We start from the raw sequence: 23,355 nt of genomic DNA on the forward strand, positions 1-23,355 counted from the left end.
GAGAGGGAGGAAGGAAGGGAGGGAGGAAGAAAGGGAGGGAGGGAGGAAGGGAGGGAGGGAGGGAAGGATGGAAGGAAAGGGAGGAAGGAAGGAGGGAAAGAAAGAAAGAAAGAAAGAAAGAAAGAAAGAAAGAAAGAAAGAAAGAAAGAAAAAGGAAGAAAAAGGAAGAAAGAGACGGGGAAGAGTTCATAAGGAGAATTTAAAAGAATCCAGTCAGGGGCGCCTGGGTGGCTCAACTGGTAAAGTGTCCGCCTCTTGATTTCAGCTCAGGTCTTGATCTCAGAGTCATGGGTTCAAGTCCCACATTGGGCTCCATGCTGGCTGTGGAGCCTACTTAAAAATAGTAATAATAAAACAAAAATAATAATAATAAAACAAAATCTAAAAGAAAAAAGAAAAAAAATCCAGTCAAGCAGATTGCTTTCAGGAAAGAACACCTGTTGAATCTGAGGGTCTGGAAACGGATTCTCTGAAAGCTATCCACATCCATAAACCCCCAGTTCCATATTCAACACAAACTCCTAGGGTACATTCGGAGCCCAACATAATTCCTGGTGCCCCCCCCCATCTCCATCTCTCTCCTTCACATAACAAAGCCCGAATCAGCGAATCAGCGAGCAGCACACCCCAGAATTTGCTCCAGGTTATTCAAATGTAAATCATTTGTAAATTTCAGGTGCTTCTTCTTTTTTTTTTTTTTAAAGATTTTATTTATTTATTTGACAAAGAGAGACAGCCAGCGACAGAGGGAACACAGCAGGGGGAGTGGGAAAGGAAGAAGCAGGCTCCCAGCGGAGAAGCCTGACAGTGGGGCTTGATCCCAGGACCCCAGGATCACACCCTGAGCCAAAGGCAGACACTTAATGACTTCGCCACCCAGGTGCCACTCAGGTGCTTCTATTAGAATAAATTAGCAGTAACCAGCATACAGCTGAGGACAAAGCACAGTAGATCAGGACACAAGGCAAGTTCGGAGGCACTTCATGAACCATTATGAAGTCCTAAAAAGGAAGTCCTAACCCAGGTCCTAAGGAGGAAGGCTCATTTCCTCAGAAAGGAACCCTGTCAGGCCTAGAGATCTTGGTGCCATTTCCCCGACCCCCATGCATCAGCCATACTTCTGATATACAAGTCAGATGGTGTCCTCCTTTTGCTAAATCCCTTCAGTGGTTACCCGATACCCTTGGTGTAAAATCTAGTTTCCTTAACAGGCTCATGGCCTGAACCCTGCCCATTTATCCTTCCTTCTTCCATAGACACTCTACACGTCAGCCATACTGAGCCCCTAGCAATTCCAGCTCCCGCCCTCCACTAGGCCTTTTCATGGGCATCTCTCTCTGCTAGAATATCTTCCTTCCCCAATATGTTCTCCCGGTGAAATTTTTTTTTTAAGATTTTATTTATTTATTTGAGGGAGAGAGAGAGAGACATGGGGTGGGGGAGGGGGAAAGGGGGAGAGAGAGAATCTCCAGCAGACTCCATGCTGAGCATGGAGCCCAACACCGGGCTCAATTCCACAATCCTCAGGTTATGACCTGAGCAGAAACCAAGAGTTGGACACTTAACCTGACCGAGCCACCCAGTCGCCCCTCTCCTTGTGAACTTCTAATACCCCCTTCAAGACTCTGTCCTAAACACCTGCTCTGCAAAGCCTTATAAGCACTACCATGAGCCTGCCATTGGCTAGGCCCTGGATACAGTAGAGAACAAGGCAGACATGGTGGAATTAAATGCCCCTCACAGTCCCCTCTGCAGCCTCTGCTCCTGTGTAGGGTACCATGTCTTCTTTGTATTATCACCGTCTCCTCCACGAGGCCGTGCGGGTCTTGAGGATAGCACTTCTGTTTCATTCCTCTATGAACCCCTATGAGGGAGCCCACAGAATACATCAAAAAATGTTTGTCGGACCCATTTACTCCCACAGGATTCATTGAACATTCCTGTATTAGGGACATACAAGGTGCTGTGAAGACACAGACGTGGTCCCTGCCCTCCTGGGACCAACAGGGCACTTGACTGAATGAATGATGAATGAGTGAAGGAATTAATGCATCGGAAAGGAGTGTGCTGCTCCCATGCGGATGAAGCCACCCAGAGCAGGAGATGGACAGAAAGTGAGAAGCTGGTATCTAGGAAGTTGGGAGAAAGTTGGGAGAATGAGGATGTCCTTTTATTCTTTCTGATACACAGAAACTGGAAAGATAGCCAGGAGTTGAACAAAGAGCGTGGAGTCTAGAGTCTGACCTAGACTTGAACCCTGGATCCATTGCTTACTAGCCATGTGACCGTAGGCAATCCCTTAACCTTAACCTGTTTGTACCTCCATTTCCTCATCTGTAAAATGGGGATAATAATATCATAACAGGGTTATGATTCAATGAGAAAACGCATTTACAAGCCCTTAGCCTAAGGCCAGGCAGAGCTAGTTTTAGGAACTGGTACTTCCCATCACTTGCTCAGTGTGAGTGCAAATTCAGAAACAGCGCAAGAGAACCCTCTGGTAACTTCATCTCCCTCCAATGGGGTCCCAGCCCTGGTCCTGTGTTCTTACCTCAGACCCACAGGAGGCCCCTTCCGCATCCAATCCACCCCAGCCCTTCTGAGCCTCCCTCTCCCTTCTCCACCTCTCCCTTCACTACCCGTTCTGGGTTTGCACGTTTGTCTCAGGGCTTTCAAGACCAGGGGTTTTCTTTTAGATCTTTACAAGCCTATAGAGAGGGGAAGGGGGCGGTAGGAGGGGCGTGGCAGGATGCGGGGGCGGGGGGGAGACGCCAAATTAGAAGGGAAGAGCACTGGTGTTTACTGAGGCCCCACTGTGTGCCACTGCGCGTGGGAGGGGGCGGGGGGCCGGGGCGGCTTGGTGCCCAACGCACATTGTCCCATGTCATCTTCATAACAATACCACTTCACAGACCAGGAAACCGGGGCTCAGGAAGTGAACAGAAGAGATGGGACAGGAATCCAAGTGTCTGGACAACTCCAAAATAATCTTACGCTATGCCACACGGCCCACCAGCTTACAATTATTAAATGTGTGTGAAATAAAGGTCAGTTTTCCTATTCCCTGGAAGAGCAGAGATGGTGCGTCCCCTCCCCCAGAATACAGGTTTATGCTCAAACAGTGATGAATAAACAAGTGAATAATAACAAATGAATGAGTGAAATCCCTCAGATACCAGCACCAGGAAGGAGGAAACAACCCTGGGGAAGGCGCCTAGCAGGCAGAAGCCGGGAGAACGTCTTCCCTGGCGGTGGTCTCCAGTGCGGGGCAGGGGAGAGGTCAGCCGACCCAGGAGGGCTAGGAACTGGCTCAGCTGGAGGGGGGGAAAGAGTTGGGGGACAAAGGTGCGGAGGGGCTTTGGTTATTGTGGAAAACGGGATGAAGGGAGAGAAGGCCAGTGACTGACCAGGGCTGGTAAGGAGAATGGCATTACCTGGTCCCCCCACCATGTCCTGGGGGAGAAGCCAGAGACACCTTCCCCCCCTCCACTCGTGACTCAACATGCTACTTTTTTTTTTTTTACATTTATTTATTTATTTATTTACTTATTTATTTATGTAATCTCTACACCCACCCTGGGGCTTGAACTCAGGAGTCCCATGCTCCTTGGACTGAGCCAGCCAGACGCCTCTCAACATGCTTTTAAAATGAAAGTTGCAGGATCCCAAGCGGCCATCCTGAAGGCTAGTCCGGAAGGGAGGTTGCCAAGGGTGTCCCAAGGCCGACTCCTTCCCGCTCCTGCCCTGGGACTCCGGCTTTTCTACCCCGGGGCGCTTCCTGCCCCGCCCCCTTCTCCCCCAGGAGGGCCTACCTCCGCCGGTCCGCGCTCCGGCCGCTTACCTCGGGACGTGGTCCCAGCCAGAACAGGCTGCCCACCGCGTTCCAGACTGCCGGGGCCGAGGGGCTGCCTCTGCTGCCCTGAAGTTCCCTCCCTGCCAGCAGCTCCTCGGTCCCTCCCCAAACTAAAATCGTCCCAACAGGTTCCCAGCCGCCCGGCCCAGGGGGAGGGAGCCTGATGAAATCCCCTCCCCGCCTTGACACCCGGCCTGGGCCGGGCCAGGCAGCTCTGCAGTCTCACGCCTGGGCTGGCCCTGAATGAATGAGTCCTCCCCTCCGACAGCCTGGCTCTGAGCCAGGGAGCCGGTGACAGTCTGATCTTTCTCCGTGGCCCTGGCACCGAACTCCATTCCTCCTCCAAGTCTTACCTTCCTGCTAGGTCTGAGTCTTCTTCCTTCCCCGCTCAGCCCCCTGGGGAAAGACCTCGGCAGGGTGTGGTCCCTGTCACTCTGCCTTTGGTGGTGCTGTGGTGGGAAGCCGGATCTGGCGCTGGACACCAGAGGGGGGTGACCTGGTGACCCTCGGCAGAGATTTAGTCACAAGCCCCCTGGATTCTGTCGACCAGACTGGTTCTACCTTGGCCCCTGGTGAAATAGGTTTGCCAGTTTCTGATTATTCATTCAATGCATTTTGAGACTAATTCCCATTGCACTAGGCCCTGTGGAGTGCTGAGATGCCCTTAAGTATTTTTTGTAAATTAATAAATTCTCATTTAGGATGTGTACATCAGCTGCTTGTGAACCTCGTTAATGTGAATCAGTACCTACAAAATCTCAGTTCTGAGATATTTTTTTTTAGATTTTATTTATTTATTTGAGAGAGAGAGAGAGAGCTCTCGAGTCTGAGCAGGGGGAAGAGGGAGGGGCAGAGGGAGAAGCAGACTCCCTGCTGAGCAGAAAGCCCAACTCGGGACTCTATCCCAGAACCCGGAATCATGACCTGAGCAAAGGCAGATGCTTAACCAACCGAGCCACCCAGGCTCCCATGAGATTTCTTTTTTTTTTTTTAAGACTTTATTTTTACATAATCTCTGTACCTGATGTGGGGTTCAAACGCACAACCTTGACATCAAGGGTCATATGTTCTACTGACTGAGCCAGCCAGGTGCCCCTTGGTTCTGAGATATTAAGCTCATGTGTCCAGCTTGCAAAATTCAGAGCCTGCCCCTGAACTTGGTGAATTCACCAAGATCATGTCCCTTTGGGACCATCAAATCAGTTTTTTTTTTTTTTTAAGATTTTATTTATTTATTTGAGGGCACCTGGGTGGCTCAGTCAGTTAGGAATTTGCCTTCAGCTCAGGTCATGATCCCAGGGTTCTGGGATCGAGCCCCACATTGGGCTCCCTGCTCAGCGGGAAGCCTGCTTCTCCCTCTCCCACTCCCCCTGCTTGTGTTCCCTCTCTCGCTAGCTGTCTCTATCTCTGTTGAATAAATAAATAAAATCTATAAAAAAAAAAAAGATTTGCCTTCAGCTCAGGTCATGATCTCAGGGTCGTAGGATCAAGTATTTAAATTATCTGTGTGTGTCTTTCTCTTTCTCTGCTAAAGGGCATGCCCTGAGATTATGATTCTTCAAGAGCAGTTTCATCTTTGTATCTGTGCAATGATACCAAAGTCTGACACTAAAGTGTGAAACAATAATTGTTTGTTGAACTTTTGAACTCAGAAGCATCACCAGTTCCCACCTTTAGTAGGTGAAGTCTCCCTCAGCCACCAGCAGGTGTCAGGACATATCTCTGTAGCTTCTGGCCACCAAGCTTCTTGTCTGAATTATGATCCGTAGTGGGTGGTCAAACTACAAATGAGCCCCTAGAGGTGTGCAGTCTATGGGATAGCTCAGGGCCCCAGGGTGTCAGGCCACTCGACAGGAAGCAATATAAATCTAGGCTGCATAAAGTAACTCACTATATTCTTCCAGATTCCCTGGAGTTTGTTTCCCAAATGCTGAATTCTCTCCTAAATGTGCTAGATAAACTGCAAATGTGAATACCCCAATAAGGAAGCTTTCCTTCTGCGATTTAGCATTATATGTCTAAAATATACGAAATACGAACTTTTAAAAGGTATTCTGTTTATGGAAAAAGACATATTAACCATCCACAGAAAACCCAGTAGAGCAGAACTAAAAACACTAGATAAAATGTAAAAAAAGAGAAGGAAAAAAAAAAACTTTTCAACGCATGACTAACCTTGGCTGATATCTAAGGGATTCCTAGGAGAAAACAGGAATAAACTAAGGCTAAATGAACAAATCTATTTAAAGAAGACACACCCCAAAATTTAAAAAGTAGGGAATGTTGAGAGTTTTTATTATTGAAATATAATTGACATATAATATTATATAAGTTCAAAGTATATAAAAGTTTTTTTTTAATTTAAAGGTTTTATTTTTAAGCAATCTCTATACCCAACACGGATATTGAACTCGTAACCCCAAGATCAAGAGTCGCATGCTCCACCGACTGAGCCAGCCAGGCGCCCCCGAAAGATTTTTTTAAAGCATGTAAAAACATGGTCAAATTAATCAAAAGAAAGTTGCTATAGTTATACTAATATCACACAAAATAGAATTGAACTTAACAAAGTTATCAGAGATAAAGGGCTGTCATGATCTGTACTTATAGCCGGTTATTCAATGAGGGTTGATGTAAGTCAGGGACATACTATCACCAAGAAAATTGTCACTTCTGGCCCCTGGGTGGCTCAGTCCCTTAAGCGTCTGCCTTCGGCTCAGGTCATGATCCCAGGGTCACGGGATGGAGTCCCGAATCAGGATCCCTGCTCCGTGAGGAGTCTGCTTCTCCTTCTCCCCCTCACCCATGCTTGTGATCTCTCACTCTCTCACACTCTCTCTCTCAAATAAATAAATAAAATCTTTTTTTAAAAAAATTGTTACTTCTTCCACATCAGAAAATTAGGAAATTAGGAAGCCACTGTCCCAACTATTGGCTCCAAGAACGCACCCCTTTAGCCAAGATCTGGGAGAAAAGCCAGTGTCAGAGCTGTTGGTTCCAGAACCACGACATCTTAAATCCTCAGACAGTGCCTCATCCCTGAGGAGCTCAGTTCCAGACTCAAGCCCCCTAGCGTGTATCTGACCGGGGAACTTGAAACCCATCCGGTGACCCAGCTCCAGGAAGGTCTTGGCCCTGCGGTTTTAACTCCCCAGCCTCTGCAAGGTAGGCAGGCTGGAGAGTGGGGCTTGGTGCAGACACTGAGCACACTACCTACCCCACTTGTCTCAGATACTGCCCATTCCCTTTTATTCAATCTCTGAATGCTACTTTAAAATAATTATTTTAATAGGTAATGCATTCACATGGTAAAAAAAAATTCAAACATCATCACCAGTAGACAATGAAAAACATCTCTTACCTGCTTTTATCCTCCAACCCCCCTTTTCCTCCCAAGAATCATTGATTTTTTACCAGCTTCCTGTTTATCATTCCAACGATAATCTGTGTGTTATGTGTGTATATAACCTTCCCTTTTTGTTCTACATATATGGAGCATAAAATGCACACTGTTTTTCTCCAGTCTACTTTTTTTTGCTTATTTCATTTTTTTAATTGAAGTATACTTGACATATAATATTATATTATATTTCAGGTTTCAGGTTCATAACATAGTGATTCAACATTATATGCATTATGGGATGTTTACCAGGGTAAAGGGAGTTACCCTCTCATGCCATACAAAAATATTGCAATATTATTGACTATATTCCCAATGTCATATTTCATATACCTGTGACTTATTTATTTCATAACTGGAAGTTTGTACCTCTTAATCCCCATTACCTCTTTCCCCCAACTTCCCACCCTCCCCTGCTCTGGCAACCACCAGTTTCTTCTTTGTATTCATGAGTCTGTTTCTGTTTTGTTTTGTTTGCTCATTTGCTTTGTTTTTGTAGATTCCACATATAGGTGAAATCAAGGGTATTTGTCTTTGTCTGACTTATCTTATTTAGCATAATACCCTCCAGCTCCATCCGTGTTGTCGAAAATGGCAAGATTTTTTTTTTAAGATTTTATTTATTTATTCGACAGAGATAGAGACAGCCAGCGAGAGAGGGAACATGAGCAGGGGGAGTGGGAGAGGAAGAAGCAGGCTCATAGCGGAGGAGCCTGATGTGGGGCTCGATCCCATAACGCCAGGATCACGCCCTGAGCCAAAGGCAGATGCTTAACCACTGTACCACCCAGGTGCCCTGAAAATGGCAAGATTTTATTACCATTTTATAGCTGAGTAATATTCCATTGTATCTATATATACCCCATCTTCTTTATCCATTCATCTGTGAATGGGCACTTGAGTTGTCTCCATATCTTGACAATTGTAAATAATGGTTTCATGAACATAGGGATGCATATATCTTTTAGATTAGTGTTTTTGTTTTCTTGGTAAATACCGAGTAGTGGAATTTCTGGAGTGTATGGTGTTTCTATTTTTAATTTTTTGAGTAACCTCCATACTGTCTTCTTTTTTTTTTTAATCTCATTTATTTATTTCAGAGAGAGAGCACATGAGAGAGAGAGAGAGAGAGCGCGTGTGCACACAAGCGGTGGAGGGGCAGAGGGAGAAGCAGACTCCCCACCTCCCCACCGAGCAGGGAGCCCGTGCAGGACTCCACCCCAAGACCCTGGGGTTATGACCTGAGCCGAAAGCAGATGCTTAACCGACTGAACCATGCAGGTGCCCCAGACCTCCAGACTGTCCTCTGCAGTGGCCGCACCAGTTTGCATTCCCACCCACATTACAAGAGGCTTTCTTTTTCTTTTTCCAATACATTTTTCCCCCAATCTACTTTTAATAACTGGATGAGAGAGGAGTCCTGGAGAACCCAACGCTGAATAAGGACAGTCTGATGACAATGAGAACCCCATTTCTTTTTCACACAGACTTTGTTTTTAAACTTTCTTTTGGGACACCTGGGTGGCTCAGTTGGTTAGGCATCCAACTCATGGTTTCGGTTCATGTCATGATCTCAGGGTCTTGGGATGGAGCCCCACATCGGGCTCTGCTCCCTCTGCCTCTGCCCCTCCCCCTGCTCGCACGCTCTCTCTCTCTAAAATAAATACATACATACGTACATAATTTTAAAAATCTTTCATTTGTTTATTTCTTACAAAACATTGCAAAATATTTAAATGCCACAAAAATTAAAACAGTACAAAATGAAAGTCTCCCTAAAGTCCATTTCCAAAGATAACTAATGTAAATAGCTTGCATATCTACGTATCCATCTCCATCTCTCTATCCATCTATCTATTTATCCCTGCATGTATATATGTGTATAGTTTCTATAGCTTTGCCTTCCTTCCTCTACGTTTTTCCACGTTCTTCACTGGCCAGAGTGTTGGGTCTGAATTTGCCTTACTGTTCTCTTAGGTATTAAGGCTACAGCTACTACCTTAATTAATCCCTTAAATCTTGTGTCTCTAGTGAAACTCCTCAAAGTAAACACAGAAGCCTGATCTAACCACGTACTCACTGCTTCTTGGTGGTAGACTCTTGAAATCCAAGCTCCTAGATTCCCTCTTGGATTCTGCCAAAATTCTTTAAGCAATTTCCACAATTGACTTTGCACATATTCCCTAATGCAGAATAGTCTTATTTTCAGACTCCCCTTAGACTCCTCTCTCCTGATCACAGACCTGTGATCTTCCTGGGAAACGGGATGGGAGTCTAACCCAAGACAGGTTAATCAGCATTTTCCCTGAGATTCTTCAAAGCAAAGTTGGGAGGAAGATGGTCTTTTCCTTTCTGGAGGAAAAACAAGTGTGACTATGTGAGTCTGGAATTGCCGGCAGCCACAGATGTACAACCTTCATGGTGAAGTTGGATTTATCATCCATAGCAATTTTATCATGTATTTTTTTAACAGGGGGGAGGGGCAGAGGGAGAGAGAGAGAGGCAGACTCCCCACTGAGCAGGGAGCCTGACAGGGGACTTGATCCCAGGACCCTGAGATCATGACCCGCCAAAGGCAGATGCTTAACCAACTGAGCCACCCAGACACCCCACAATTTTATCATGTATTAATACATTTTTCTAAAATTTATAAATTTTTCTATTAATAAATTTTTATTACTAAATTAATAATTTTTCTAAATTCCTAGCTTGCTTGATACAATTGACATAATAGAGGCAAAGGCCAATTTTTTTCAGTCCATTTTTTTAATGTAAGCTCTGCGCCCAACATGGGGCTCAAACTCACAACCCTGAGTCATATGTTCTAATGTGTGAGCCAGCCAGGCACCCCCAGTCAAGTTCTTTATTATTATATAACAGTAATATTCACTCTTTTGCCATACTCAGAGGTTCTGGGGGTTAGGAAGTAGGTATCTTTGGGGGGCATTATTTAGCCTACCACATAGGTTAGTAAGGGGACATACTTTGTTGGGCTATTTTAAGCGTTAACTGAGTTAACTCACATAAAACTTGTACATACGTAGCTCTCAATGAATGTGGGCTGTTGTTTTTATTATTATTTGTTTCTGTAATGTACCTTATTGTTTTTTTAGCCATCTCATGTCAGAACATCCTTCTTATTTTGGGGAATGGTCCCATTTATGGGTCTCAGTGGGAGGGAGAAGCCCAACTTGTATTACAGAAGTTTGAAGGAAGACTAGCATTTGCCTTCCCTATACCCTATCATGCAGGCCATGGGCCAATAACAAAGGTTTGGTCAATCAGAAGCTCATGCCTGGGACACTGGAGTCTTGTAAGACTCAATTTGAGATTATTAAGGGCTGCAATGGTATCAAGAGTCCAGAAGCAAACTAATAATACATTATATGTTAATTAATTGAATTTAAATTAAAAAAAAAAAGTCTGTAAGCAAGAAATGTCCCGTGGTGAGAGAAATGATCAATGCAATCTAGCCTTTTTTTTAGCTAGACTAATGGCTTTCTATTCCTTTTCCAAGCCTGCTTCTCCTGTTTTCCCTTCTTTTCTATAAGCTATGTAATATCCTTCTGATAAATTCATTTTCTTCCTAAGTTAGCCACTTTTGGCTTCTATTATTGCAACTGACAACCCTGATTAATATCTATTAGAATTCTAGTGGTCTGCTGTTTGCGACAGTTAATTAACCATGATAATTAGACTTCCTGATGATATGCCCCCTGAAGGTGAGACACTGAAGACTTGATTAGAACAATTTCATGAAGTAGAAAAATGTAAGAAAAAAATCATTGATTACGTTACCTACAGCAAGACACGGAAAACTTTGGTTTGCTTTTCCCAGATCAGAGCAAATTTTGAAATTCAGAACCATCATGAAATGTGGCAGGAAGCCTTTCTGCCTGTATCCAGCACTCTGGAACTGTTCAACACCTGTCTCAAAAACATACTAATTTTTAACACGTGGTGCAAACACAACTGGATATCCACGTGCAAAAAAAATGAAGTTGGGCCCCCAGCTCACACTATACACAAAAATGAACTCAAAATGGATCATAAACTTAAATATAAGAACTAAAATTATAGGGGCGCCTGGGTGGCACAGCGGTTAAGCGTCTGCCTTCGGCTCAGGGCGTCTTGTTTATAATAAAACTATAATTGTAAGTATAGAGCTTTGCTGAGTTATGTGAGTCATTCCACAAAATTTTCAAACCGGGGGTGGGGGGGAGCCTCCCACTTCGTAGCCAGTTGGCATAAATGGGGGTGGCCTGGGGATGGCTGAAGTTTGGGTGCCTTCTGAAGTGAGGGCAGTTTTGTTGGGGACCATGCTTTTTAATGGTGGGGTCTGTGCTAACTCCTGGTGGTTAGTGGCAGAATTTTATTGCAGTACACTAGCTGGTGTCAGAAGATCACCTTATATGGTAAAAGGTAACTAAATTAAGGTTATCTGATCCACCTGGATTATCCAGGTGGGCCCTGAATTCAATCACAGGTATTCTTGTAAGAGGGAGGCAGAGGAAGATTGGCCGCAGGCAGAAGAAGAAACGGCAATGTGACCACAGAGGCAGAGAGTAGGATGATGTAGCCACAAGCTGAGAAACCAACTAGCCACCCAGGCGCCCCTAATGTCTTGATTCTTGCTTTTGGCCCAGTGACACTGACTTCAGGCCTCTGACCTCTAGAATTATGTGAGAGTAAATTCCTGTTGTCTCAAGTCAGCAAGTTTGTGGCAACTTGTTATAGCAGCCATAGGAAACCAATATATCTCATTTACAGATAAAATCGAGGCCCAGAAACTTTCCCCAAATCCTGCAACAAGGACAAATGCACGTTCAGGCTATCTGGCCCCAGAGCCAATGCCCCCAATGGCTACGCTGTCCTGCAACGAACAGAAAGAAGATTCCCACCGCTCACCATCTGGCTGTGGTTGCCACATCCCCTTCTTCACAACTCCGGAGGTCTGCTCCTTGCAATCTCCCTCCTCTCCTTGATTTCTGCATTAACTTCCTTTAGGCTACAGGAAACAAAAGCATCCCCAGCTTACCACAGGAAATGGGAATTTGGTGTAAAGAATAACATATAAGGGTGAGCCTGTGTGGCTCAGTACTTAAGTGTCTGCCTTCAGTTCAGGTCATGATCCCAGGGTCCTGGGGGGCTCCCTGCTCAGCGGGGAGCCTGCTTCTCCCTCTCCCTGCTTGTGCTCTCTCTCTCTGTCAAATAAATAAATTAAATTAATAAACAAACAAATAAATAAATAAAATCTTTAAAGAAAAAAAGGAATCACAGATAAGAAACACAAAAACGGGCAGCTGGATGGCTCAGTAGGTTAAGTGTCCAACTCTCGATATTGGCTCAGGTCTTGATCTCACGGTTGTGAGTTCAAGCCCCACACTGCGCCTGGAGCCTACCAAAAAAAAAAAAAAAAAGGCACAAAAACCACCTTGGGCTGTATATCCAGGCTTTGTGCAACTGGCCCTTTGCCATCTAGAATACAGTAACAGCTCTAGTGCACAAAGACACCACCAGTGGTCCCTCCCCTCCCCCATCCACAGGAGGTCATCTATTGCTTCCTAGCCTCCACTCTCTGGACACAGTTCATCTCTGTCCTTGTGCCTGTTTCTTCCTGCTGCTTCTACTGATGGCTTCTGTTCCTGATCTCCTATCTCCTGCTGGATTTCTGCTTTCTCCTAGATGCTACAACCTTATGGTTTCTGCTTAGAGCTTTTTCCTTCTTTTTTTTTTTTTAAGATTTTATTTATTTATTTGACAGAGAGACACCCAGCGAGAGAGGGAACACAAGCAGGGGGAGTGGGAGAGGAAGAAGCAGGCTCCCAGCGGAGGAGCCCGATGTGGGACTCGATCCTGGAACGCCGGGATCACGCCATGAGCTGAAGGCAGACGCTCAATGACTGCACCACCCAGGCGCCCCTAGAGCTTATTCCTTCTGTGTCTCGACTACCGTTTCACAAATAGTCAAATGCCACAAAAAGGAATATAGTGAGGTTGGTCAAGCACTATCTGATCTGGTGCCCTTATTGGTCAGAGGTCTTTCTAGACCACCTTATAATGATTCCATATATTTCATATATTTATAATGATTCTTGTGAAATCAGTGAAACTGATTTCAGACATCTGACCTCTTAATATTCAATATATTCAAAAACAGTTACATAATGGTTTTTAATTTTAAAATGTTGATATTTGCAATATGCTAGAAATCCTATCCTTTGCAGTATTTATCTTAGAATGAAAAAAAATTATTATTTATTTTTAAAAGATTGTATTTATTTATTTATTTATTTGAGAGAGACAGAGAGAGCACAAACAGGGGGAGGGACAGAGGAGTAGGGACAAGCAGACTCCCTGCCGAGTGCAGAGCCTGATGTGGGGCTCGATCCCAGGACCCCTGAAAAAATCACAACTTGAGCAGAAGTCAGATGCTTAACTGACTGAGCCACCCAGGCATCCCAGAATGAAAAAAAATTTTTTTTTTTAAAGATTCTATTTATTTGAGAGAGAGAGTATGAGAGAGAGCACAAGTGGGGGAGTGGCAGGCAGACAGAGAAAGAGAAGCAGACTCCCTCCTGAGCAGAGAGCCCCATGCGGGGCTTGATCCCCCAATCCCCCAGGACTCCAGGATCATGACCTGAGGAAAAAAATTAAATGTCAACTAAAACATATGCACAAGAGCACACAGTTTTCAAAACTGTTTTAGAGGATATGTAAGCAAAACAGTTGGTTCAATGCCCAGCTTCTTTGTTGGGGTCCCACAACAAATAATGGGAATTAAGGTTGTGGGTTGAAAAATAAAAGTAGCTGGGGGTGCCTGGGTGGCACAGCGGTTAAGCATCTGCCTTCAGCTCAGGGTGTGATCCCGGCGTTCTGGGATTGAGCCCCACATCAGGCTCCTCCGCTATGAGCCTGCTTCTTCCTCTCCCACTCCCCCTGCTTGTGTTTCCTCTCTCCCTGGCTGTCTCTATCTCTGGAATAAATAAATAAAATCTTTAAAAAAAAAAAAAAAAGAAAAAGAAAAGTAGCTGAATACAAGTGACTCCATTGAGAGATACTTTCTGACTTTATTAAGAAGAGCTGCACTTAGCATTTGAGATGCATAATCTCAGTTAATGCTGGTAATTCACCTGTGATGTAGGTTCATTTTGCAGGTGAGCAAGCTGGGTTCAGGGGGTTGTGACTGGCCTAGGCTTACACAAAGTGGTCAATAACTGAGCTGGGATTTGAACCCACATCCGCCCGGTCCCCAGATCTGTGTTTTAACCTCATCATTCCGCTATTTGAGAGGCTTCTGCTGCATCCCATCTCTACGAACGGCCGCCAGCTGCAGCGGTAGTCAGAGCCACACCAGCAGAGAGGAGACTCGGGGTCAGCTCAGACAGGGACAGAAGACCCAAAGCATTGTGGCATCTGTTGCTAATACAGGCTCTGTACCTCAACAAAGGAAGCCGGGGTGTCTTCTGGTGGTCTAAGCAAAGTCACCATCCCCGCGCCTTGTTGACGGTTAGGAAGGGTGGCCTCTGCTGTCTCGTCCTGTCCTGTCTTGGGGGATGGGGAGAAAACACCTACCAGCAGATGATTATTCCCCCTTTGTTCCACAACCCTTTGACATTCACGGTGTTTCCCTGGATCTCGTTTTCCTCCCTTTTCTTTGTCATCCTCTACCAACGTGTGATTCACTTCCCCTCAGAAATAACACAATACATGGGCACCTGCATGGCTGAGTCGTTAAGCATCTGCCTCCGGCTCAGGGCACGATCCTGCCGTTCTGGGATCGAGCCCCACATCAGGCTCCTCTGCTGGGAGCCTGCTTCTTCCTCTCCCACTCCCCCTGCTTGTGTTCCCTCTCTCGCTGGCTGTCTCTCTCTCTATGTCAAATAAATAAATAAAATCTTTAAAAAAAAAAAAAAGAAAGAAAGAAATAACACAATACAGAGGCTAAGTTCATGGACTCTGGACCCAGATTTTTTAAATCCTGGGCCCTACTCCTTGATAGTTATGCGATCTTAGACGAATTACATAAATTCTCCATACCTTGGTTTCCTTTTTAAAATCCTACCATGTAAATATGCATACTTCTGATCCATTTTTTTAAGAGCTGCATTAAATGTACCATACTTTCTTCAACCACTGCTTGAGTGATGAATATTCTCTTTAATCTCAGTGGTTGGCCACTGTGAACAATGCTGCAATAAAGATCCTTGTAGACACAGTTCAGTGCATTTCTTTTATAAGATGTCTACCCAGAAGTGGGATTTGTAGATGAAAGGGTAGGTTTTTATTTTTATTTTTATTTTTTTAAGATTTTATTTATTTGTTAGACAGAGATAGAGACAGCCAGCGAGAGAGGGAACACAAGCAGGGGGAGTGGGAGAGGAAGAAGCAGGCTCATAGCTGAAGAGCCTGATGTGGGGCTCGATCCCAGAACGCTGGGATCACGCCCTGAGCCGAAGGCAGACGCTTAACCGCTGTGCCACCCAGGCACCCCAGGTTTTTATTTTTAAATAAATGCTTGCTGAAATGCTTTCCAAAAAGCCTATACTGGGAGCACCTAGATGGCTCAGTCAGCATGTGACTCTTGATCTCAAGGCCATGAGTGTGAGCCCCACCCTGGGTGTAGAGATTACTTTAAAAAAAGGGGGGGGGTACCTGGGTGGCCTTGCTCAGCGGGGAGCCTGCTTCTCCCTCTGTCTCCCCTCTGCCTGCTGCTCACCCTGCTTGTGTTCTTTCTCTCTGTCAAATAAATAAAATCTTTTTTTAAAAAAGGCTATACTACTTTAGAGCAATATATAATAATGCATCTTTTTCAGCAATCCCACCAGCAATAAATATTATCTAAATTTTTTAATTTTCACAAGCTGGTAAGTATAAAGCGAAATCTTACTGTTACTTTAATTTGCATTTCCCTGGCTTCAGTGAGTCTGAGCACTCTAGTATGCTTGTTGTGCGTTCATATTTGTTCTGTGAATTATTTCTTCAAGGCCTTCGTCCATTTTTCTGCTCAGTTCTTAGTCCCCTTCTTGTCCATTTGCAAGAATTCCTCTTATGTTATAAATGTTAACTCTTGGGTGGCTCAATCACTTAAGCATCCAACTCTCGGTTTTGTCTCAGGTCATGATCTCAGCATCACGGGGTTGAACCCCACATCAGGCTCAGTGGGGGACGGGGAGCTGTCTGCTAGAGATTCACTCTCTCTCCCTTTGCCCCTCCCCCATGATCTCTCTCTCTTTTCAAATAAATAAATCTTTTTAAAAATTTATAAATGTTAACTCTCTGTTCACTCTGTTGTATTTTCTCCCCAAAATTTTTTTTCCTGTTTTTGACTTCATGTAAAAGGCTTCATTTAGGGCACCTGGGTGGCTCAGTTGGTTGGGCGTCTGTCTTTGGCTCGGGACATGATCCCAGGGTCCTGGGAGCCTGCTTCTCCCTCTGCCTCTTTCTCTCTCTATCTCTCATGAATAAATAAATAAAATCTTAAGAAGAAAAAAAAAGGCTTCATTTAGTCAAGTAGGCTCTGCACACAACATGGGGCTTGAACTCTTTTTTTTTAAAGATTTTATTTATTTTATTTATTCATTTGACAGAGATAGAGACAGCCAGTGAGAGAGGGAACACAAGCAGGGGGAGTGGGAGAGGAAGAAGCAGGCTCATAGCGGAGGAGCCTGATGTGGGGCTCAATCCCAGAACGCCGGGATCACACCCTGAGCCGAAGGCAGACGCTTAACCCTTAACCGCTGTGCCACCCAGGCGCCCTGGGGCTTGAACTCTTGACCAGAGATCAAGAGTTGCATGCTCTGCAGTCTGAGGCAGCCAGGTATCTCCTGCTTTGCTTTTCTAACAGCTGAGTTTGCTGTGTTGGTCTATCTCATACCTAGGTTGTACATATGGTCTCCTGCATTTTTTTTCTTTTTAAAAAAAATATGTACAGAAAAGGGGTGCATGGGTGTCTCAGTCAATTACATGTCCGACCCTTGATTTGGGCTCAGGTCATGATCTCAGGGTCGTGGGACTGAGCCTATGTCTATCTTCTCGCTGGGCATGGAACCTGCTTAAGATTCTCTCTCTCCTTCTGCCTCTCAAAAAAAAAAATTAATTATATGCAAAATTAAAATAATTGCTTTTTAAAAAATGTTTTCCTCTTTAAATCATGTAACATATCTAAATTTTACCAAAATGTTTTGAGCATCTGAACTTTATACAGGTACTTTACCAGGGAAAGTATCCTTTTTTTTTTTTTTTTCAGCTTTATTGAGGTACGATTGACAAATAAAATTTTTGTATACTTAGGTTGTACAACACAATTTTCAAAAGTGTATAAGGTGAGGGGAGCCTGAGTGGCTTAGTTGGTTAAGCATCCGACTTTTGATTTCTGCTCAGGTCATGATTTCATGGTTGTTGAATCAAGCCCCACGTTGGGCTCTGCTCTCAGGATGGAGAATGGTTGAGATTCTCTCTTTCCCTCTTCCCCTACCCCTCCCAACACTTGTGTTCTCTCTCTCAAAATAAATAAATAAAATCTTTAAAAAAAATAAAACTGTATAACATGGTAGCATATCTCCACATTTTGAAATGATCACCACCAAGATAATTAACACATCCATCACTTCACATGGTCACCATTGGGTATAGTGAGAACACTTAAAATCTACTCTTTTTTTTTTTTTTTTAAGATTTTATTTATTTATTTGACGGAGAGAGAGCACAAGTAGGGGGAGCAGCAGGCAGAGGGAGAGGGAGAAGCAGGCTCAGCCCAGTACAGGGCTCTATGCCAGGACCCCAGGATCATGACCTGAGCCGAAGGTAGAAGCTTAACGACGGAGCCACCCAGGTGCCCCTAAAATCTACTCTTCTAGGAAACTTCAAGTAATTAACTATAATCAGCGTATTGTACATTAGATCCCCTCTTACATTTTCTTCTAAGATTTTTATTTTTATTTTATATTTACATTTAATTGTAAATATTTAAGCCATCTGCTGAAATTGCATAAGATGGGGGTCATATTATTTTCTTCCAGGGGCACCTGGGTGGCTCAGTTGGTCAAGCCTCCAACTCTTATTTCAACTCAGGTCATGATCCCAGGATCATGAGATTGAGCCCCCAAGTCGGGCTCTGTGCTGGGCATGGAGTCTGCTTGGGGCTCTCTCCTTCTGCCCCTCCCCACCCCTTACCCCCACTCATGCTCTCTCTCTCTTAAAAAAAAAATCATTTTCTTCCATATACAGAACCAGTTCAACAGCATCATTTACTAAAGGAACCATGTTTTCCCTTTATGACAAATGACACCATTGTCACATGCTGAACTGTCTAATACACTAAGATCTAGTTTTAGATTTTCTATTATTTTCTACTGAACTAGTCCTATGCCAATATTATATTACTTTGATGACAGCAGTTTTATGAATATTCTGACATCTGGTTAAGCAAGTAGTCCCCCTTCACTATACTTCATTTTTATACTTTCTTTGGTTATTCTAGGGCATATATTCTTCCATATGGGTTTAAGATTCTTTTAACAATTCAATTCAATGAACTTCAAAAAAACTGCCTGTCTGCATTCTGACTAGAATTGCAGTAAGTATAAATAATTAAAATTTTTTTTGTCTTTATAACATTGTTCCCCAAGAACAAATAACTTTCTTTTGGTCTAGCTCTAATTTTATGTTTTTCAATAAGATTTCACCATATTCTTTATATATGACCTGTGACTCTGTTCAACTTATCCTTAAGTGTTTTTTCTTTTTTTTTTTTTATTGTGACGGGATACACATAACACAAAATTTACCATCTTTTTTTTTTTAAAAAAGATTTTATTTATTTATTTGACAGAGATAGAGACAGCCAGCGAGAGAGGGAACACAAGCAGGGGGAGGGGGAGAGGGAAGAAGCAGGCTCACAGCAGAGGAGCCCGATGTGGGGCTAGATCCCATAACGCCGGGATCACGCCCTGAGCCGAAGGGAGACGCCCAACCGCTGTGCCACCCAGGCGCCCCCAAAATTTACCATCTTAACTAATATTACACCACATTTTAATTATACTGGAGTTTTTTTTTAAGATTTTATTTATTTATTTGACAGAGATAGAGACAGCCAGGAGAGAGGGAACACAAGCACGGGGAGAGGGAGAGGAAGAAGCAGGCTCCTAGCAGAGGAGCCTGATGTGGGGCTCGATCCCATAACGCCGGGATCACGCCCTGAGCTGAAGGCAGACGCTCAACCGCTGTGCCACCCAGGCGCCCCAATTATACTGGAATTTTTAAAAATTAAAATTTAAAAAACAAAAATTGTCATCTTAGCCATTTTTAAAGTTTACTTATTTAATTTAGGAATCTCTACACCCCATATAGGGCTTGACCTCATGACCCCTAGATCAAGAGTCTCTCACTCTGCTGACTGTGCCAGCCCCATCTTAGCCATTTGTAAGCACATGGTTCAATGTCATTAAGTACATTTACATGGCTGTGCAGCCATCACCACCATCCAGCTCCATAACTATTTTCATCGTCTTAAACTGAAGCTCTATACGTACTAAACGATAACTCCCCAATCTCTCCTCCCCTCCACCCTGACAGCCACCTTTACATGTGCTGTCTTTATGACCCTGACTACTCTAAGTACTTCATAAAAGTGGAATCACACTGTATTTGTCTTTTTGTGACTGGTTTATTTCACTTAGCATAATGTCCTCAAAGTTCATCCACGCTGTAACATATTGCAGATTTTCCTTCCTTTTTAAAAAAATTTTTCTTGTTTTTTACTTTTTTACTTTTTTAGAATTTCCTTCCTTCTTTAGGCTGACAACATTTCACTGTTTGTACCACATTGTGCTTATCCCTTCATCGGTCAGTGGATACATGGGTTGCTTCCATGTTTTGGCTGTTGTGAATAACGCTGCTGTAAACATGGGTGTATAAATTTCTCTTCAAGACCCCGTTTTCAACTCTCGCGTATAGCCAGAAGTGGAACCGCTGGATCCTATGGTAATTCCATGTTTAACTTTGTGAGCAACCACCATACTATTTTCTTCAGTGGCTGTCCTTTTACATTCCCATCAACAGTGCGCAAGGGTTCCAATTTCTCTAAATCCTCACCAACATTTGATATTTTCTTTTTTTTTTTATCACCTGCCCTACTGAGTATGAGGTGGTATCACTATAGTCTTCATTTGCGTTTCCCTAATGATTAGTGATGTTGAGCATTTTTCATGTGATTACTGGCTATTCCTTTATCTTCTTTGGAGAAATGTCTATTCCAGTCCTTTGCCCATTTTTGAATCAGGTTTTTTTGTTCTCGTTGAGTTTTAGAAATTCTCTTTATATTCTGGATATTAATCCTTTATCAAATATATGACTTACCAATATTTTCTCCTGTTTTGTGAGCTGCTTTTTTACTCTGCGGATAGTGTTTTTTGATGCACAAACTTAAATTTTTAATATAATCCTTTTCTTTTGTTAGCAGTGCCTTTGGTGTCATGGTCAAGAAGTCGTTGCCAAATTCAAGGTTGTGAAGTTTTTGTCCTATGTTTTCTTCCAAGAATTTTATTATTTTATGTCTTACATTTAGGTCATGGATCCATTTTTAGTTAATTTTTATATAAGGTATTAGGTAAAGGTCCACTCTTTTACATGTGAATACCCAGTTTTCCAAGCACCATTTGTTGAAAAGATTGTTCTTTCCTTGTTGAATGGTCTTGGCATCCTTTTCAAAAATCATTTGACCATATATGTGATGGTTTATTTCTGGATTCTCTATTTTATTCTGTTGGTCTATATGTCTGTCTTTATGCCAATACCCTACTGTTCTGATTACTGTAACTTTGTAGGAATGTAAGTAATGTAGTAATATAAGTAGGAGTATAGGTCTTCCAGATTTTTTTCATTTTTTAATTTAATTTATTTTTTTAAAGATTTTATTTATTTATTTGACAGAGAGAGGGGGAGAGAGCCCAAGCAGGAGGAGCGTCAGGCAGAGATAGAGGGAGAAGCAGGCTCCCCGCTGAGCAGGGAGCCTGATGTGGGACTCAGTCCCAGGACCCTGGGATCATGACCTGAGCCAGAGGCAGATGCTTAACTAAATGAGCCACCCAGGAGCTGTTCTTTTTTTTTTTCTTTTTTTTTTTTTAAGATTTATTTATTTATTTTCAGAAGAGAGAAAAACCCAAGCAGACTCCACGGCATGCATGGAGCCCAACATAGGGCTCGATCCCACAACCCCAAGATCACAACCCAGGCCCAAACCAAGAGCTGGACGTTCAACCAACCGCATCACCCCAGCACTCCTCTTCTTTTTAAGATTGTTTTGGTTCTTCTTGTCCCTTTAGATTCCATCTGAATTTTAGGATGGGTTTTTCTATCTCAGCAAAAAAATGTCATTGGGATTGTGATAGAATTGCATTTAAACTGTAGATTGCTTTCGGTAGTATTGACATTATAACAATATTAAATCTTCCAATTTATGAACATGGGACATGTTTCCATTTATTTATGCCTTCCTTAATTTCTTTCAGCAATGTTTTGTGTAGTTTGCATTGTACAAGTCTTTCACCTCTTTGGTTAAGTTAATCCTTATTTTTTTAAAGATTTATTTATTTATTTGAGAGAGAGCATGTGGGAGGGGGAGTGGAAGAAGGAGAGAGAGAGAGAGAAAGAAACAAACAAACAAACAAACAAACAAACAAACAAACTCAAGCAGACTCCACACTGAACGTGGCCCAATGCAAGTCTTGATCTCACGACCCTGAGATCATGACCTGAGCCAAAATCAAGAGTTGAATGCTTAGCTGACAGCCACCCAGTCACCCAAATCCCAAATTATTTTATTTTTTGGTGCTATGTAAATCGAATTGTTTTCATAATTTCCTTTTCAGAATCCTCACTGTCCATGTATAGTAAATGATTTTTGTGTGTTGACTTCATATCCTGCTACTTAGCTAAATTCATTTATTAGTTCTAACAGCTTTTTTTGTGGGGTCTTTAGGGTTTTCTATATATAAGATCTTATCATCAGCAAGCAGAAATAATTTTACCTCTTCCTTTTGATTTTGAATGCCTTTTATTTACTTATTTTTCTTACTTAATTGTGTTGGCTAGAACTTCCAGTACTATGTTGAACAGAAGTAGTAAAAGTGAGCATCCTTGCCTGGTGCTTGATTTTAGAGGAAAAGTTTTATTCTTCCACCCTAGGGTATGATGTTTGCTGTGGGTTTGTCCTATGTGCTTTTTATTATGTTGAAGTAATTTTCTCCTAATTTTGCTGAGTGTTGTTATCAGGAAAGGATGTTGAATTTCATCAGTGCTTTTCCTGAATCAATTGAGATGGTCATTTGGGGTTTTTTCTTTCATTTTGTTGCTGTGGTCTATTATATTGATCAATTTTCATATGTTGAACCATCCTTGCATTCCAGGAATAAAGCCCACTTGCTCATGCATCCTTTTAGTATACTGTTGGATTCTGTTTGCTAATATTTGGCTGAGAATTTTTGCATCATGTTCATAAGAGATTTGGTCTGTCTCTAGATATTTTATAATGTTATTGGGAATAAATTTTTTCCATTTCCATTTGTAGTTGTTTACTTCTTTTTTTTTTTTTAAGATTTTGTTTTCAAGTGATGTCTACATCCAATGTGAGGCTTGAATCCACAACCCCAAGATCCAAAGTCACACTCCACCCAACTGAGACAGCCAGGTGCCCCATGTAGTTGTTTACCTTAAGTATAGAAAAAAAAAAAGTATTTGGGTTGCCTGGGTGGCTCAGTTGGTTAAGCATCTGCCTTCATTCAGCTCAGGTCATGATCCCAGGGTCCTGGGATCAAGTCCTGCATTGGGCTCCCTGGTTGGCGAGGAGCCTGCTTCTACCTCTTGCGGGCCACTCCCCCATTTGTGCTTTCTCTTTCTAACTCTCTCTCTCTGACAAATAAATAAAATCTTTTTTTAAAAAAAGTTGTTTTTTAGTTTTTGGTTTTTTTTTTAATTTTAGAGAGAGAGAGCAAGCATGAGCAGGGGGAGGGTCCGAGGGAGAGGGAGAGCGAGAATCTTAAGCAGGCTCCATGCTCAGCACAAAGCCCAATGTGGGGCTTGATCTCATGACCCTGAGATCATG

At 43.1% G+C, this 23,355-nt stretch overlaps 1 protein-coding gene across 1 annotated transcript in view; it reads right to left on the reverse strand.

Moving 5' to 3' along the window:
- RHBDL2 (rhomboid like 2) overlaps positions 1 to 4,053 on the reverse strand; it is a 49,974-nt gene extending 45,921 nt beyond the window's left edge. The window contains exon 1 of the mRNA XM_011235081.3: positions 3,842 to 4,053. The gene's annotated coding sequence lies outside the window, so the exon portion shown is untranslated. The remainder of the gene's footprint in view (positions 1 to 3,841) is intronic.
- Between the last annotated feature and the right edge of the window lie 19,302 nt (positions 4,054 to 23,355).

Source organism: Ailuropoda melanoleuca, chromosome 2 (assembly GCF_002007445.2).
Source record: "Ailuropoda melanoleuca isolate Jingjing chromosome 2, ASM200744v2, whole genome shotgun sequence".
Lineage (NCBI taxonomy): Eukaryota > Metazoa > Chordata > Mammalia > Carnivora > Ursidae > Ailuropoda > Ailuropoda melanoleuca.